The sequence below is a fragment of the Lepisosteus oculatus genome, chromosome 11 (assembly GCF_040954835.1).
Source record: "Lepisosteus oculatus isolate fLepOcu1 chromosome 11, fLepOcu1.hap2, whole genome shotgun sequence".
Classification (NCBI taxonomy): domain Eukaryota; kingdom Metazoa; phylum Chordata; class Actinopteri; order Semionotiformes; family Lepisosteidae; genus Lepisosteus; species Lepisosteus oculatus.
In genome coordinates, this window is record NC_090706.1 from 28,623,863 (window position 1) to 28,641,620 (window position 17,758).

The following is a 17,758-nucleotide window of genomic DNA, read 5'->3' on the forward strand; positions in this document are numbered from 1 at the left end:
AAAATCTTCTCATCAGAAAAGCAGGTAGACAGGAGAGCGGTCTGCTTTGTAGGGGTACAGAATGTGATGCGCATTGAGTACATCCTGTTTAAAAGGAAGATAGGTGGAGACAAGATACTGTAGAAGTTCTTGTCTGAACTACATTACCCAGAAACGTGATGGGAAATGACCCGTTATCCTTGGTCACTTGACCAATTCAAGGCCGACAATTAGTTTGGTGTCAATTGAAAACCAGGAGGTGGAGGCTTTCAGTGGCCGTGGGATCACTGTCAGTGAAGAGAAACTATATGCCACACCAAAGGAAGACATAAGTGACTTACTGATGGGGCTGTAAACTGTTTGTTGTGGGTTTTGGATTAAAAGTATGGATCTGACAAAGGCAGGGAGTGGAGCTGCCCAGATATACAGTATCTACAGAAGACTTGCGAGGATGTTAGAACTTGAAGAGGTACATTAGTAGTGTTTTACAGTAAATGTACTTTTAGTTTTATACTACTGTGCAAATAAAAAGCGTTGTTTCACCTTTTTACATTTAGACCCATCTGGGTAAAATATACCTGAGCCAACACCATAACCCTGGGGAAGTCTTAGTTGCTATTGTTTTGTTCTATGTGTTTTGCTTCCTGTTCCAGTACAGTATGGAATGAAAAGCAGCATTTAGACCTCAGGTTGTTGTGCTGCTCTTACCCACTGGCTACTGACATGCTCTCTAAATTGTCTTACAGTACTAATGCTCTTAGCCTTCTATTATCAAAAGCATAGTCAGTCAAAATTCAGCATGTGACCCTTTATCATTATTCCATTTGAGACACCCTGGTATATCACATTAGTAACGGATATGCTGACATACAGCAAGGCGTGTTTATTTTACTGATAAGATGCTGAGTGATAACACTTCTCTATCTGCAGGAGAAATGCCCATTCTGTCCTCTCTGCAGTCACACAGATCTATTTCTGTTTTGTTACTTAATCAGACTCAAGCTGTCTGCCTACTATAAATATAACTGGGAACAGGAGTCAAAGTGCACTTAAGTATAATATATATATATATCTCCATGTAACCTGCTCATCTGCTATTTAAAGCACCAGAAACTATTTATAAATACTCAGAGCTTGTGCAGATTTGTCTAAAGTGATAATTCAATTTGTTTAAAACGAATAAACACTTCTGATTTGGACATGAAAGACAAAATGTAATGAAAACTAGAAGCTGTTATTGCCCCTGGCACTGGTGGGAAATGTTAATCATTAAATTGTTGTAACTGCCTGTGATGGGGTATTTAGCTTTCAATGCAACAGAACCATTTGAGCTGGTCTTGTTTTTCAGCAGACTTCGGTACTGCCGGGAAATGGGAGAAAGTCAAAGAAAATTGTCTGGTGTTCTCCTGACAGGTGCTGGAGTTTGTACTGTAAACCACGGTAGAATTTCAGCTCTATCATGTCACCTCGCATGACTAAGAAGGAATGTTCTGTATGCCTGTGCTCTCAGGTTAAAATATCAAGTGCCTGATGCTGAAAAAAGGCTGCCATAAATCAGGAAAAATTATCACAAGACACACAGCTCCCCTGGACACTTAGTGAATATTACTGCTGCTTTTCTTGACAATCTTTCTGGAAGAAAATATTGCCTACCCTTCTTTCCGTCATTATGCTGATTACAGAAATTAGGAAATTGCAGTTTATGTGCCTTTCACTCAGTATGACCTGCAGTCTGCCTTCTCCTGTGAGTGAAGGCCTATAGAGATTTAAAATAAAAAGGCAGAAAAGAGGCTCAATTCCTCATTTCCTCCCAGAATTCTCATTGCCAAAAAACAGAATTGGGTACAGTTCACATTGGACAAAGAAAACCGTCTCTTTTATGTGCCTTTAGTATAAGTGTCATAACCCACACGCTCTATGTAGAAAATTCCAAACAGTGTCGATCTCTGGAGAGGTCTTGTGCAGCCATGCAGATCATCCATCCATTTTCAGACTGGATGTTCAGAGTCTAGGGGGAGCTGGAGCCTATCCCAGCAAGCAACAGGCACAAAGCAGGGTACACCCTGGACAGGATGCCAGTCCGTCATAGAGCACACACAGACACAGACAGACTCAGACCAGGACCAATTTTCCTTGAAGCCAATTAACCTACAGTACCAATATGTTTTTGTTCTGTGGGAGGAAACTGGAGCACCTGGGGGAAACTCTTGCAAACCTAGGGAGATCATACAAAATCTGCACAGATAGCTGCAAGGCAGCAATGCTAACTGCTGTGCCACCATACTGCCCGCCAAAATTCTCCTTTGGTAAAATACTGCTCTCAGGCCTGAAGATCGTGACTGTCGAGATAAACTCCAGGCTATGCCACTGGCCAAGTGATGTGTTAGTGCTGCTTTGATTGGCTGATGTTAAGAGGGTTTTTCAGTAACCTCTGTCAGTAGCCAGGTACTGTACATGAAATAGGCTTTAGGGCTTTGTTGGTCCTCTGCATGGCATCAAAGCCATACAGTATGCAATCAGTTCAGGTGGGTAGCTGCATCAGCATGCATAGCCTGCAAAGGAACAAGTAATAGGTTTATTTTCACGCTGAAAAGAGAAGAGAGAAAACACAACGTTTTCGGCTGTGAAGCCTTCAGGTGTGCTCACACCTGAAGAAGGCTTCACAGCCGAAACATTGTGTTTTCTCTCTTCTCTTTTCAGTATGCAATCAGGGTTTGTCTGTTTAAAAAAAGCAGATTGTGTTTGGTAACATATGCCATGAGAGACAGGCAGTCTCTAACAGTGTAGATGAATACTCACATGCTTTCAAGAGATGCAGTCCTGCTAAGCCTCTTCTCTGAAACTGAGCAAATGAAATGTTCCTGTGAGGGCTCTTTATTAAGTCTCTTCGATATCCACCAAAAAAGCAATGGCCTTTCGTCACAGTATCATTGCGGTTAATCACAATAAAAAGGATTACTTACTCCCTGTTGCTTTATTACTAATATGAAGATGCTCAGGTGTTCTGTAACATAATTAAGAAGTTCTGGGAGTTGCTAAAACAAGCAGTGAAAATGAGGAAGGGTTTTTCTTCACACTAACAAGGAGATCTTTCACATTTTTCGGGCCTGTTGCCTTATAGGATTTCCAACAAACCCCATATACAGTACATATAAACCAAATGGGTTTAATCACTGAAAATTAAGATAGAACAAAGCTTGCATTTAATTCCTGTAAAAGAAAAGACTGTTTAATTCCGATTGATTTATTTGGCACTATGGACAGATACAGAGTAAACACAAGTTACTGTACATGATGATGTTTTAATGACTAAATCATGATGTGCAATTTATCTCCATGAAGATTAAACACATTCTCCGTGTAAAAGGGCAGGCTGATTCAAGCATGAGTCAGTTTAGTTACATTAAGAGAAATACAGAGAACTTTTATACTGTGAAGGTTTCTGCATTTGTAAGGTGCAGGTTACCAGATTAGGGAACAGCTGGGATTTTACAATTTCCTGGCAGTGTCCTGAGACGTCTGTGCTTGGAGGCAAGGATCGAACAACATACTGTAAGACAAAATTTCTTCTTGAAAGAAGACAAAGTATTGCTTCAACTACATAGCTCGTAGGTCATTCCACACTCCCACCACTCTTTGTGTAAAGAACCACCTCCAGCTGTCCAGTTGTCGCTTTGTGTTTCACTGATTCCGATAAATTGATTTTGAATGTTAAAGTCATGGATAACCAGAGAAACACGAAACACAAATGGTTTCAACCCCCCTCTCTCCACCTTGATATAAACTTAAAAAGTAATCAGCTACAGTGATCAAATTTGTGTGTAGTACAACTCCAATTAAAACCTGTTTTTCCAGTTTTGCTGCCAACTTGAAAAAATGCTCCATTTAGTTGTAAACATAAACAGTTCAGATGTTTTAAGGATGAGAGAAGAAAATGATGAAAAGCATCAGCCGTGCCCTTCTATGTGTTGTTGACTTGAAATCTACTGTGGAAATGGACCGAGGTGCCCTTAAACACCGGACTGCCTTGGTGAAGTCTTCCCTGCGCTAACAGATTAGTGAGATCCTTCCTGGTGCCTGACTCGGACCATTCCCTGGCAACTGAGAGCAACCGGACTCGCAAAACCCCCTGCTACCTCTGCTCTTTCAAATGACGAGAAAGTGGACGGAGGGAGACGTGTGGGACAGTGATGGAAAGAGACACGCATCAAGTTTGCTGAAATGAGAAAGAGGGAAACACAACGAGAGAAACATTAAAAACAAACATAGGGGTCTGCTCTGCTTTCCATTTCCAAGCCATCAGAACTTTGACACCTTTTAACCTTTTAAGAGGTTAGGACACCAGGATGAGGATAAAGGGGTTAGAAAACCTAATAATAATAATCGGTTACAGTTATATAGCGCTCAAAGCTCAAAGCTCACTTCACTCAAAGCGCTTTACAGGTAATGGGGACTCCCCTCCACCACCACCAATGTTCAGCATCCACCTGGATGAAGAGCTTAAGACACAAGGACAAGCATGAAAGGGTTAGGACACCAAGATAAAGTAATATTAGGATGAAGGGGGTAGGACACCAAGATAAAGTAATATCAGGATGAAGGGGGTAGGACACCAGGATAAAGTAATATCAGGATGAAGGGGATAGGACACCAAGATAAAGTAATATCAGGATGAAGGGGGTAGGACACCAGGATAAAGTAATATCAGGATGAAGGGGGTAGGACACCAGGATAAAGTGATCTCAGGATGAAGGGGGTAGGACACCAAGATAAAGTAATATCAGGATGAAGGGGGTAGGACACCAAGATAAAGTAATATCAGGATGAAGGGGATAGGACACCAAGATAAAGTAATATCAGGATGAAGGGGGTAGGACACCAGGATAAAGTAATATCAGGATGAAGGGGGTAGGACACCAAGATAAAGTAATATCAGGATGAAGGGGGTAGGACACCAGGATAAAGTAATATCAGGATGAAGGGGGTAGGACACCAAGATAAAGTAATATCAGGATGAAGGGGATAGGACACCAAGATAAAGTAATATCAGGATGAAGGGGGTAGGACACCAGGATAAAGTGATCTCAGGATGAAGGGGGTAGGACACCAAGATAAAGTAATATCAGGATGAAGGGGGTAGGACACCAGGATAAAGTAATATCAGGATGAAGGGGGTAGGACACCAAGATAAAGTAATATCAGGATGAAGGGGATAGGACACCAGGATAAAGTAATATCAGGATAAAGGGGGTAGGACACCAAGATAAAATAATATCAGGATGAAGGAGGTAGGACACCAGGATGAAGGGGTGAGGACCTTGGATGAAGAGATTCAGACAAGATTTCACCGGACAGAGGATGTCAGCCCACCTCTATTACAGTCTGAAAGCCGCTACTCCACCCTTCAGAGGAGACATCACTTGTAAAGAGACTGATGAAAGTAAAGCTGCAAACAGTTAACGTTCCTGCTCTGAATGGCAACAAGGTAGCACAGTCTAGCTTCACATTTTATTTAAAAATAACACTTTCTATCTTAAGGGCCAGGAGTGTACTGGATGCACAATATAGGGTGTTGTTGGGTACTGTCTGCTGAAGTTTGTAAAAGTGGGAATAAAGAGTTTGAGAGACAGTAAGGAATTCATGATAGAAGATGATAAAGATGTAGTTAACATGCTTAATAAATATTTCACAGGTGTTTACAATAGAAGACTTCCATAGTGTCCAAATGATAGTTCAGGCTACAGCAGAACTGGGTTATTTTAGCATTATTGATACTGTGTTTGTTTTAGATGGGATAGCAAGGTTAAAATCAAATACCTCACTGGTGCCTGATGGTATTGTTCCAGTCATACTTAAAGAAATGATGAATGTAAGTCATAGACATGGCTAGAAAATTTCAGCTCTCACTTAGAATGGGAGCAGTTCCCACAGATTGGAAAATTACAGTTGTAAGACCCACTGACAATAAAGTAAACTACAGACCTATCAGTCTCACCCCTGTTATTGGTGAAGTTAATGATAAAGCTAAATTATTAGAATACTATTAAGAAGTTTTAATACTTTAAAAAGTAATATCTTTAAGAAGTATTAGAAGAATACTTAGAAAGCAAGGACATTTTAAGACACAGCTGTCAATGGTTTTAGAAAGGTAAGGTTTAGTCTATCTTGAAGCAGCAAGACATGATAAAGCATGACAAAACATGATATATTTCGATTTCCAGCAAGTGCTTGATTAGGTCCCACATGAAAGGTTGATTTGTCAAAAAAATCAAACAAAATGAATCCAGATAATGTATTTACAAGAACTGATAACTGGAAAAAAGGAAACACTTTTTACACCAAGAGTAGTGGGTGTCTGGAACAACTTGATGTCCACACGCCGGGTACCATTAAAAAAAGGCGGGACATAATTTTAGATTCACTTGGATACCACAAGTACCAAATGAGAAAGATGGGCTGAATACCCAACCTCTCCTTTATAGACATTTCTTATACTCTTAAGGACCCAAGTGAGGAGAAAGGATAACAACAGAGAAACTGGTAGTTTAGTGAATGTCTAAAATAAGCTATGGAAAAAACAAATTTGTTTAATGAAAGTTGCTGGGTAGGTTTGTGTTTTTAGGCGCTGTTGTGTAACCCTTCCACCAGATTTTTAAGAAGTGATTTATTCCATTCGAATCCCTTCCAGAATTCTCTTTAATTATACCGGCAATTTCCAGACCTATTTTAAATCCCATTACAATAAAGGCTCATTAAAAAAAGCTCATTGGTCCATAGGCCTATTTTGCCTTGCCCACAGTCCATCAGTCCTCAGCACATGACGTTGGCACTCTCCCCTGACTGGCTACTAAAGAAAGATGGCACAGTTTGTACCAGCCTCATCGGAACCGGCCTCTGAACTAACATGCTTTATTTTTGTTGCTTTGCTGAGCTATGAAAAGGGCAAAAATTTCTGAAGCCATTAAAATGAGAATTTGTATCTGTAAAGACACAATATGTGACACCTTATTTACTGTGCTGTAAGTCTTCAGGGGATCAGTCGTGTTTTGTTTACTGCAGGCACCAAATGCTGCAGCAATGAAGCAATAATGAAACTTTTTTTTTTTTACCATCTGACCAAAGTCGATGTGCTGCTGGCTTCTGTTGTTGGCAGGCGATGCGTGCCCGAGTTTCTGAAAAGTAATAAACACAAATGTGCAGTTTCAGCACTGCTGTCATGAGCTGGACTGGGTGGTTGATTGTTCAAGCATCAATAAGTGAAATGGGTTGATCGGGGCTGCTCGAACAATTAATAACTCTGTCTTGGAGAACTATGCCAGGACAATAATTTCATTTCTGTCCCACTTAATGTGAAGGCCATTTTAGAATTCAGAGTCACAAACGTGTAATCAAGACCTGTAAGGAATTTTCTTTCCCAATTCTTGGGTGCATTATTGAGACGTGGCAATTATTTGCTTCATTTGTTCAAAGGTAATCAGGTTTTGTCTCCCCCCCCCGTTTTCTGCCTCTCCAGTTTTATTTTTTTTATGAGGAAAGCAAAAGTCAGCATTGAACCCCCGTTGAGGAACAAATGAGGAAGAAAGGCTTCAAAGTGTGAAATATATTCAGCCCCTTGGCCGAGCTCACGTTATTTAATCTGGTAATCTGAAGACAGTTCAAACCTTATCCTTGGTGACAGCCAGAACTTATGTGTTTCAGATGGAGTATTTGCCATTAAGTAACTGAGCTGAACTAATTGCTTATAGAACCTGTCCAAATTACCACTTTCCTGAGATCTTTAGTTCTACCTGAACAACCAACAGAATATCATGCTTCAAAGTGCAGGGCTGGCCTCTCCCGCTGCTAAATGCTGTCAGTTTTAGAGCTTGTGGGGTGATTTGTTACCATCCTGAGCTTTGTGAGGGTGACACAGTCTGTGTGGAGTGGGGTGCTGTATGTGTGGAGTTTGCATGTTCCCCCTGTGTTCACATGGGAATCCTCTGGGTGCTCCAGTTTCCACCCACAGTCAAAAGATACTCTGGTAGGTCAATTAGCTCCCATGTGTGTCCTGGCCTGTGCCCATTGCTCGTTGGGATAGGCTCCGGCTCTTCCGTGACACGAATAGAATAGAATGGAGAAGTCATGGTCTTATTGCACCATCATGCAACATTTAGGTTCAAAAAAATTATTTCCCAGAAGACTGTGTCCTCCCTTTACACCACAGTAACACTGGTATTATGCCATTATCTGAACGTTTGCACGAGTATCCCTGCAACCTACCCTGCTATTATATTCGCAAATGAGAGTGGATGCTTATTTATTCTCTGTAGTGGAACGGAGTCTCCAGATTCTATTAACAAAATGAAGGTAATAAGAATGAAGGCCCCACACACACCCACAGGGTGAAGCTAATGCTCTGCTTAGACATGATAATAAAACAAAACTCTGACTAATGGCTCTCAGTTTGCCCAGTCTCACAACATCATTAACGTTTAATAAGGTTCTGAAGTATTATCTCCAAGGATTTATTTACAGATTTGGTGGGACTATCCTGTATGCCTTTCCCTATGAAAACTGATCTATGTCCTGAAACCCAGGCATCTGCCTCATGCTGTTTCTACATCATCTCCTCTAATTGCACTAATCCTGGGTAGGCCTGGGCTCTTTAAGCCTGACACTGCTGTCTGCGTGGGAATGGCGTGCCTAGCTACAAGCTAAAACACTGCCTGCAGTCACACAGCTGTTCTTATTTGCCAGCATCAGCTTCGAGGTGTTAGAGCGGACTTTTGTAGCATTTTGAAATGTTTGTCAGTACAGATAAATACACTAAGCCATGTATGCTTTATGCTTGTATCATGTGAGATTTATGCTTGCAGATGGCTCTTTATCCCCATTATACCACTACATATAAAGGGAGGTCTATTCTATGAGATCTCCAGCTGACTGACTGCATGGGAACATTTTCTTATCTAGGCCAGATAGTCCGCCTCTCATCCTCTCCTCTCATCTTTGGCTTCTTATGGCAAAAATTACTGTAATACTTACCAATAGACAGAAGAGCATCTGGTTCTTCATTCTCTTATGTCTATACACTTCCCAGCGCTCAAGCTGGAAGTGTTGTGATGCCACCTGGGAAAACGCCGATAACATCGAGTAACAGACTGACATGCCACTCCACAGGGGCACAAGGTATGGCGTTACATTATCTTTACAGCCCTGGTAAAAAATAACTGAACCCCGAGCCCTGGTAAACAACAGCCTGACATTCTGTACAGCATGGCTTTCATGCAATGCAGAGGACTGACAAAGCCCCCAAGCCAAGGAGTCCTGTGTGTAGCAGGGTACTGACAACTGGTTACTGGTACCCAATTTGAGACTCCCCCCCCCACAAATAAACAGCATCCAATCCCAACCGCAATAGCACACCAGCCTGTTAGCTCTTTCCCAATGAGAGCTGTCCGTAAGTCACAGTGTGTGGATGCTGCCAGCAGCTGCTGTATACTGTATCACCCTGCAACTCACATCTGGCAGCCCCACTGAACCCAGCAGGTGTGAGCCTGGTCAGTAACCTGGATGGGTGACTCCTGGGAAAACTAAGGTTGCTGCAAGAAGAGGTGTCAGTGGGACCAGTAGGGGGCGCTCACCCTGCGGTCTGTGTGGGTCCTAATGCCCCAGTATAGTGACAGGGACACTGTACTGTAAAAGAAGGCACCATCCTTCAGATAAGACCTAAAGCCAAGGTCCTGACTGTCTGTGGTCATTAAAAATCCCAGGGAATTTCTCGAAAAGAGTAGGGGTGTAGCTCCAGTTTCTCCCATGCCTTTACCAATCATGGCCTCCTAATAATCCCCATCTCTGAACTGGCTTCATCACTCTGTTCTCCTCCCCAGTGATAGCTGGTGTGTGGTGAGGGTACAGGTGCACTATGGCTGCTGTCTCATCATCTAGATGGGGCTGCACATTGGTGGTGATGGAGGGGAGTCCCCATTACTGGTAGAGTGGAGTGTCCAGAAGAGAACTACAGTACATAAGTGTAGGGATTTATTATTAATTATTATACTATGGCAGAAGATTGGACAAATAAGCTACTGTACCTTCCCAATCACGTGATCTGTACTGGAAAGCGAAAAATCAGATGTACAGTACATGGACCATTTTTTCCTTTTCCAGCTGTCGGGGAGAAACTATGCAGAGAATGTGACGCGGGCCTTCTGCATGAAGACTTCTTTATTGTCCTCAGCGTCGACTGTTCTCGTTCATCTGGGCCGAGCTGTACAGCTGGTTCTGCTACATTTCAGGACAAGCAGCTGGGAACTTGCCCCTTTCAGAACACAAGATACGCATGATGCCAGCGCCGAGCACGAAAAGGCAAAGCAGACGACAGATTAAGAACTTCATGTGCTCTGATTAGCGGGAAAGCACCGTTCTGTGTCAGCTTTCTGAAGCATAATCTACATTTCCAATCTGTCCCTTCAGCGTCAAGAGAATTATGATTCTATTTAGACTCTGAATAGCTACTGCTTTGCGTTGCACAGTGCTTAGCAAAGTGTGACTAGGCTGATGTTTAAACTATGAAAGAGTCTGCATACTTGAGGATCACAACCCTTAGAAAAATTCAGGTTGAAATTTATTTAAAGTCAGCACTTAAAAATGAGTTGCATTTGAAAGAATAACACACATACGCTTTAAAGAAATTTGGTGGAATACTTATACGTAATGGGAGAGACTGAGGAAAATCATCATCATACATTCCTTCTTAATGTATTCAGAATTAATCAATGGTGATTTTCATTCCTTAAAGAGATACTATGCTTCTTCTGTTTTCCTTTAAGTTTCTTTTAAATTTCTTACATTGAGATAACTGAATGACTCAGGATATGCTACGATATGGCAAATGTCATCATGGTATTGTTTAACTGGTTTATCATTAGGAATCTGAAGATGTCCTTAAAATAGAAATGCTAACATGCCACAATGCTGATTTCTCAATGGATAATAAATTACCGTACCAGAGATTATTTGGAAGAAACATGACCATGCACTCTTCAGATGCATCATATTAGATACTAAAAAACATCTTTTTAGATCAAAAGATTTGTAATTGCATCATTGCTTTGATGAGATAAAGCATTAACATGATCGTTGTGCCCTTTCCTCAGAAGATGGTGAACGGAACAACAAAACGATGAAATCTCGTCCCCTATCGCTCTCATCCTGCCATGCATGAAATTAACCACCCATTTTTTTTCCCATTATCTGAATCTTGGTCTGAACTCAAGCAGTGAAGCACCCTCCTTCGTTGACAACATTTAATCCCCTGCACCTGCAGACAAGAGAGTAAATACCGTACTGAGGCAGTGAACTGAAACTTGTCATTTGAGCTGTAAACTCATGAAATTGGTATTTTTAATCAAAAGAATAATCTGAGCCATGAGTACAGATGGTTGACATTCTACACAGTTCTTATTTACATTACACATTTCACGTTTACACAGTAAAAATGACAAATTTCACTCTGCCGTCCCAAGATGTATGTTTTTCACTGTAAAGAACAACATTTCATGCCAGAGGGGTCCAAGGGACTTTGCCTGTAAGAGGGGAACCATTGCTGAAAGCAGACAGAAGGGGAAGGTGGAAGCTGTAGGGAAGCCAAAGAGCACCAGCCCACCAGGTTACCAGGTTTACCATCCCTAATCACACAAAGAGCGAGAATGAACAATCTGTCCGGACCTCGGCTTGAAGTCTCACTCGAAGGGCAGCGCCTCCTACAGGTCACCAAACAGGGGCACTATCTTTGGAAATTCTGGTCGGGGGGGAAGAGATAATCTAATTATTTAATATTCACTATTGCACTGTAAAATAACTGGATACTGTCATCTAGGCAGCAAGAAATGTTTAAGCACTGCACAGTTTATCAAGAGATTGGGTGCTGAAACAGATTGCAGAAAATAAATTACTGTATGTCTTTCCAAACAGACCCTTCTCAGAGACATTATAGGTATTTTCCTCTCCCAGAAGAAGAAAAACACAAAGTGTAAGCTGAGCAATAACCCTTTAAAGGAAGATGCAACACTGTGAACGTTTTCCCACGTTTTAGGCGTGTTCAGACTTGAGAGCTAAAATATAAATATCATTTTTTTTATCTCCAGCTTCAACCAGTTCTTTATTATGCAGGGAGGAATACTGAAAAAAAACACTCAAAAACAAGGAAACCTTTCTTTTTGGAAAGATTAGGAGTTGAGTCTTTCAATTCAATTTAGTCTGTCCTGCAATAGGAACAGGGACTGCTGTCACCTTTCACCTTTCACCTCTAGGGGTCATGCTTGACATGCTGAGCCCTGGTAAGGTTGAATGAAAAGAAACAATCGACAGCTGTGGAAATATATTAGGATGCTCTTCCTGTCCTAATGCTTTTCTTTAGACAGTGGCTACAGTTGACTTGTGTCACATAATTGTTTTTTTTTCTGTTAAAATCTATAATATAATAAGAAAAGCTCTAGTCCTGTTATTACCAATCTTCTCTGGCCTGAATATACATTCCATTATCAACTCATGAAATGATAGGAGCCTCTCAATGGTCTTGGTATCTCTACACAAATAATTCTCTGTACAAATTGCGAAAATGTTCTCTACACTCCCTCTGTCAGTAGTCCATGGTCAGAAGGTCCCGGTTTGCTCTCTCTCTAAATCTAAATCTCTAAATAAATTCCTTACAACAGCTGAATTGTGCTTCTCAGACACCAACCATTGCTAAAAAGCAGATAAGTCTTCTTTCTGTTTTTACTTTTAGCTGATACTTATTCTCATTGTGTCACTGGTGCTTGCCAGTATAGTATGTGCATTGATTATGATGCCATTTTTAAAAATTATCTTTTGACTTTTGTTTAAATTGCCCTGAGACTCTTGAAAGGCACTTTTATATGAAAATGATGTAGAATGATGTTCAGCTTCTGTGAGAAGTGGCTCTTCTAAAAATTCATGCTGAATTTTGTTATTCTTCAGGAAACAACACTAATATTATGAGTATATTTCAAAGCAGGTGCAGTGCCTGCTGGAAACTGATATCGGGCGGAAAGCCCTACTGAAACTTCAAGAACAGCTAAAACCAAACCTACTGTAGGTATAACAAAACTAGGACATGAAACGTCATTTTTATTGTGGTGAACCACTTAAAAAACTCAGACTCTTAAAACTGCAGGAGATGCATTGTACTGTAACTGTGCAACCAAATCACCATCAGAATTTTTGTTTCATTGCATGTATTTAACCTATTACTCATTAGTTCCAGAGTCTGAAAGAAAAGCCACAGATCAATTCTGGCAACACTGGCGTCTTTAAAACAGCCAGGATGCTGTGAAGAGCTGTAGATTGTTCTCCATCCAGATACTTCTGCTTTGACCTATAAAACAATGTTATTCACCTGCTCTGCAAAACAAATTTACAGAAGCTCCTGTTCGTCACAGACATGTTTGCTTGCCTTTATCGGATCTGTGGACCCTGCTCTTAACCATGAAAGTACACTGCCTCTATGCTACTTTTAGCTTTCAGTTATCAGAGCAAATGTGAGACCACAGATACAGATCCTGTTCCAGTACAATTTGAATATTTTTTTTGTATTCAAAGCGCTACCGCTGGCTCTGCTGACCTCCTTTAACTGTTTAATTCTATTCTCAAATTGCAAAAATATTATTTTTGCATAAGCATCATCACCACTGCTGCTACTACTGCTATTATCTTTAGTATGGTATGTTGTAGATATATTGTTAAATGGAATATAGTGATGTTATTGTAAAGATTGTTTCTGAGTGCTTTTCAGGAACCTTACAGCACTGAAATTCTACTCCTGTAAGTACCAATATAGCTTATTGGTAGAAACAGTGAGGTGGCATGGTGGTGCAGTGGTTGGGCTCAATTCCTAAGCCAGGGTGCAGTCTGTGTGGAGTTTGCATGTTCTCCCTGTGTTCACGACATTCTGGTCGGTCAATTGGCCTCTGGCACTGTACCGTGTCTGTAGACTATTATTAGACTGGCCCAACCCAGCAGTCAGAAGCAGCAAGAGGAAGTCACTCAACAAACCACAGGCTCGAAGTGTTCTTTTGTGCTTCTGAGAAACATGAAGCGCTTTTCTCACGCCTCCTTCTCAACAGCCTCCTGCCCAAAGAGGAGGTGTCAGCTTTTTTCAGGACAGGAAGTGTGCAGCTTGCTCCAGCGTTTAGAAGTTTGCACATACATTGAAATATTTGTGGGTACATGTAGTAGTTCCTGTCAGGTCAGGTACCCAACGAATCAGAATTCAATTGCCACAGCAGCATTTGCTGAACAATACTGATTGGCAACATACGGCCATCCTGAGATAGGAAACAACTGATATCAAATTTTAAAAAGCCAGAACATGTCAAGCCAGTGGTGGATGGGATGCTGTTGTTTGGACTCCAGCACAATTAATGAGTTGCACAGATGTGAAATCTATTTACCGAACAGTGTTTTGGCAGTGTTGTTTTTTGGAGCCTGTTTTCATAACAAAGAGCTCTTTTAACAAGCAGATCTAGATCTCTGAAGCACTCTGCTTGCTGCCTATTTAAAGAGCTCTAGCGAGTTACAGCCTTATTGGTGCAAAAATGAGAAAGCGCCAGAAAAATGTATAGAACCAAGGTGAGCAAAAGGTGAGACTTCCACATACCCTGCAGTGACACAGTATCTAGCATCAAGGCAATTCTATCGATTCTGAAGCTTTTTTTAAGCTTCGTGCATGTCTTAAGCTTTCCACAAAAGTCATGGAAAGTCCCGACTCAAGCAGCCATTGTCACCCATATGTTAAGTGTGCCTGCCATCCAATGCCATACTATACAAGACCTGAACCTGTGATAAATACTACTTTGTAGTGTTACTACTCTGCCGTTTTGCTCTGTTTTGCTCTGTTCACACCAGCCAATCCCAGGCTCACTGTATAAACAGCTGGTTAGTCTATTTCACAATAGATCAGTTTAGACAAATACATCTTCCAGTTCAATTTACTGTAGAGGATGCTGCTGTGCCAGCATTCGTAACAGGATTTGAAATAGAATCCCGAAAAAACAGACAGCATTATGATAAATGTTCATTGACCCCTGAGGATTTACAGGTGCTTCCAAAAAGCTACACAAATTCTCAGCCAGCCGCTATGGAGACAAGCAACAGCTGACAGTGCTGTATATGAAAACCCACGGTAAAAATGATAGCTCATCTACCCCTATCGATCTCTACTCTCCAAGCTTAATGATAAAAAAGGGAGTAAAAAGATTTCTGACAGACATTTTATCAATCCGTTCAACTGTAAACTCAAAAGCTTCCAGATTACACAAACGACCCACAGTATATCCAGCTCTTCATGGCTGTGCTCCTGGGAGGACCAACAGTAATCTGTCTCAGTGCAGCAGTTAAAGCACTTTTCCCACTTAAAACAAAAAAAAAATCACACCTGGGCAGCCACACAGTCACTCAGCATAGACAACAGACCAGCTGTTGGAATTCTCTAAATGTCCAACTACTGTATGTACCCGCACTCCCAGTATAACAGCAGGCATGTGTGTGTGTCCTGAAGCCGCAAGACCCAGTCCTGAGTCTGCACCCCTGCCACGTGCTGTCCTCTGAGCTGTGCCCCGCCAAGACAGATATATCTGCGGCGATCAATCCCTCCAGCCTCGAGGACACGGTGTGTAGTCTGGAGTTGACACTATTGCCTGCGTTATTGATTACATTTTTTCCTACTTGTGCAACTTTTCAAAACGGCCAAAAAGCACACCGCCAACTTGCGTGCTGTCTTGTCATATCATGTATGAAACAGCTTGATAAACTTTGAATGTACTTGATGACAAAGAACAAAAAAGACGTTTTTTTCAAATGTATAGATCTTATTCCACACGCAACAGACGCACGCTGTTTATCCTCATCTATTCCAATCTGGCAATTAAGGATACATTAGTCTTTATGGGCCATCTATGACAAACTGGGTACAGTCTGTCCACAAGGTCAGTTAGGGTCTGAACAGCGTTATAGTAATTGCTGTCATTGTAACAGTCAAATCTTTTGCACTTGCTTTTGTGTTCCCAAACTGTACATGCAGTGGTGTTTGATGTGTGTACTGGCTCACTGGTATCATTGGACACACTACCTTAGTGTGAGTATACATCTAATCTATTGTTATCAATTTGGTGGGGATTAAAATTGAGCTTGCAGAACCAAAAATTTCTATTGTATGAATCGATGTTTTGCAGATGTTACAAAGAGGAAACAAAGAGCCAGCAGGTTCTCCAAAGCACGATCGGCTCCCCCCAGCCCCCAGATCTGTCACTGAGTAAGCTTTTATGGGATGAATACAAGAGAAATGTTTGACAAACAGTGCCTTAAAAAGCAACAGAAGCAGGAACACAAAATCAGACAGACCTTGAACAACGTACCTGGTACAGCGAGAATTTCTAGGATATGCAAAGCTGTTTTGAGGGGGAAAATTACCAAGTTCATTAAATTTCATATTTTGTTAGACATTTATACAACTAGACGGACTGGTAAAATGCCAGCTACAGTTCTCGGGCCTATTCTTAAATGTGAGGGGAAACGTGGAGCAAATCGCACAGACTCAAGTGTGAAGCAAGTGGTGTCTGGGTTTGCCCTTGTGAGAAAAAAACATTCAGATGCACTCCACACTGCAGCGGGGCTGCCCTGCTCCTCTCCTGTTACATAACAGAAGCAAAGCTGTTGCACAGGCATGGGGTGCCAGCCTGGCAGTGTCTGTGGTCGTGCTGCAGCTGCTCTGACCCGCACAGTGAGGACTCGCGTGCCTTTTGGTGAGGAAGTGGGCAGAGGAGGGTCACGTACCTTGTGCCTCTGGCGTTCTGTTTCACAGCTGACGCAGGCCTGCAGCAAAACCCACACCGCGGACCGGGCCTGCAGAGCACGCGAAATCGGTCTGGTGAGGGGAAAAAAAAAAAGACATCAAGCAATTCAAAAAGAACCTGAATTTCAGCCTTACGCCACAAGACTGAAAATGATTGTGATTCATTTGCTCCACAGACAATGCAATGGCCTTGACTTCCCACCTCACTCTTTTTTATTCTGTACAGCAGTTTCCAATATAAAGAGAGACATCTTGCACACTTCCAGACTCTTGCACGATTACAACACCACGAGTTGCCCCAGTTTGCATGACGCCTTGCTTCACTGCACGATTATGATCTACAGTCCTTTTACACAGCGATTTCACATCGCTGTTCTACAGTACATTCCGCCAGGCTTTTAGGGTTCCAGAGTGCACCCCCTTGTCCTCGCAGTGGGACCTGCGTGACAGAGGGTTGACACTGACAGGGTGGAGTGGGGAAGCCTTCCTTCGGTCCTGGAGACTTTTTGGTTCCTGGGAAGGCCTGTAACAACAAGCAGAGTTCTGGCAAACAACATTCGAGAGCAGAACAGGTGGAGGAAGACGTGGCACCTGGAATATCTGAGTGGCTATTGCGGCAGACAAGGGCTGTAGCAGAATGAGACTTCCAATAGCCTTGGTCTCTGGATCGATGTCGCATTCTGTCAAGATGTGTAGATGCTGGTGTGCAAGTTCCTCTACAATAAAATACATTAATCACAGATGTCTGCTACCGTGATATCCACCGAAATGGAACTCCTGAGAGGTTGTGGCCTTTGACCAAACGAGACGAAGAAAGAATATCCGAAAAGGATCCTAGTACTATGTTGCCAAAGAGGATGAGGTTGCTAAGTGCAAAGCATCACGCAGCATGTGATCAGAAAACTCCTGTTCAACCTGCCAGAGGGT

The 17,758-nt window shown here is 41.9% G+C and overlaps 1 long non-coding RNA gene across 1 annotated transcript; it reads right to left on the bottom strand.

Moving 5' to 3' along the window:
• Positions 1 to 3,207: 3,207 nt before the first annotated feature.
• On the bottom strand, positions 3,208 to 16,902 carry LOC107077631 (uncharacterized). Its single transcript, XR_001478632.2, has 2 exons — positions 16,813 to 16,902; positions 3,208 to 4,195 (listed from the first exon to the last, which is right to left on the bottom strand). It is a non-coding gene; the product is annotated as an uncharacterized lncRNA (long non-coding RNA).
• Positions 16,903 to 17,758: the final 856 nt, after the last annotated feature.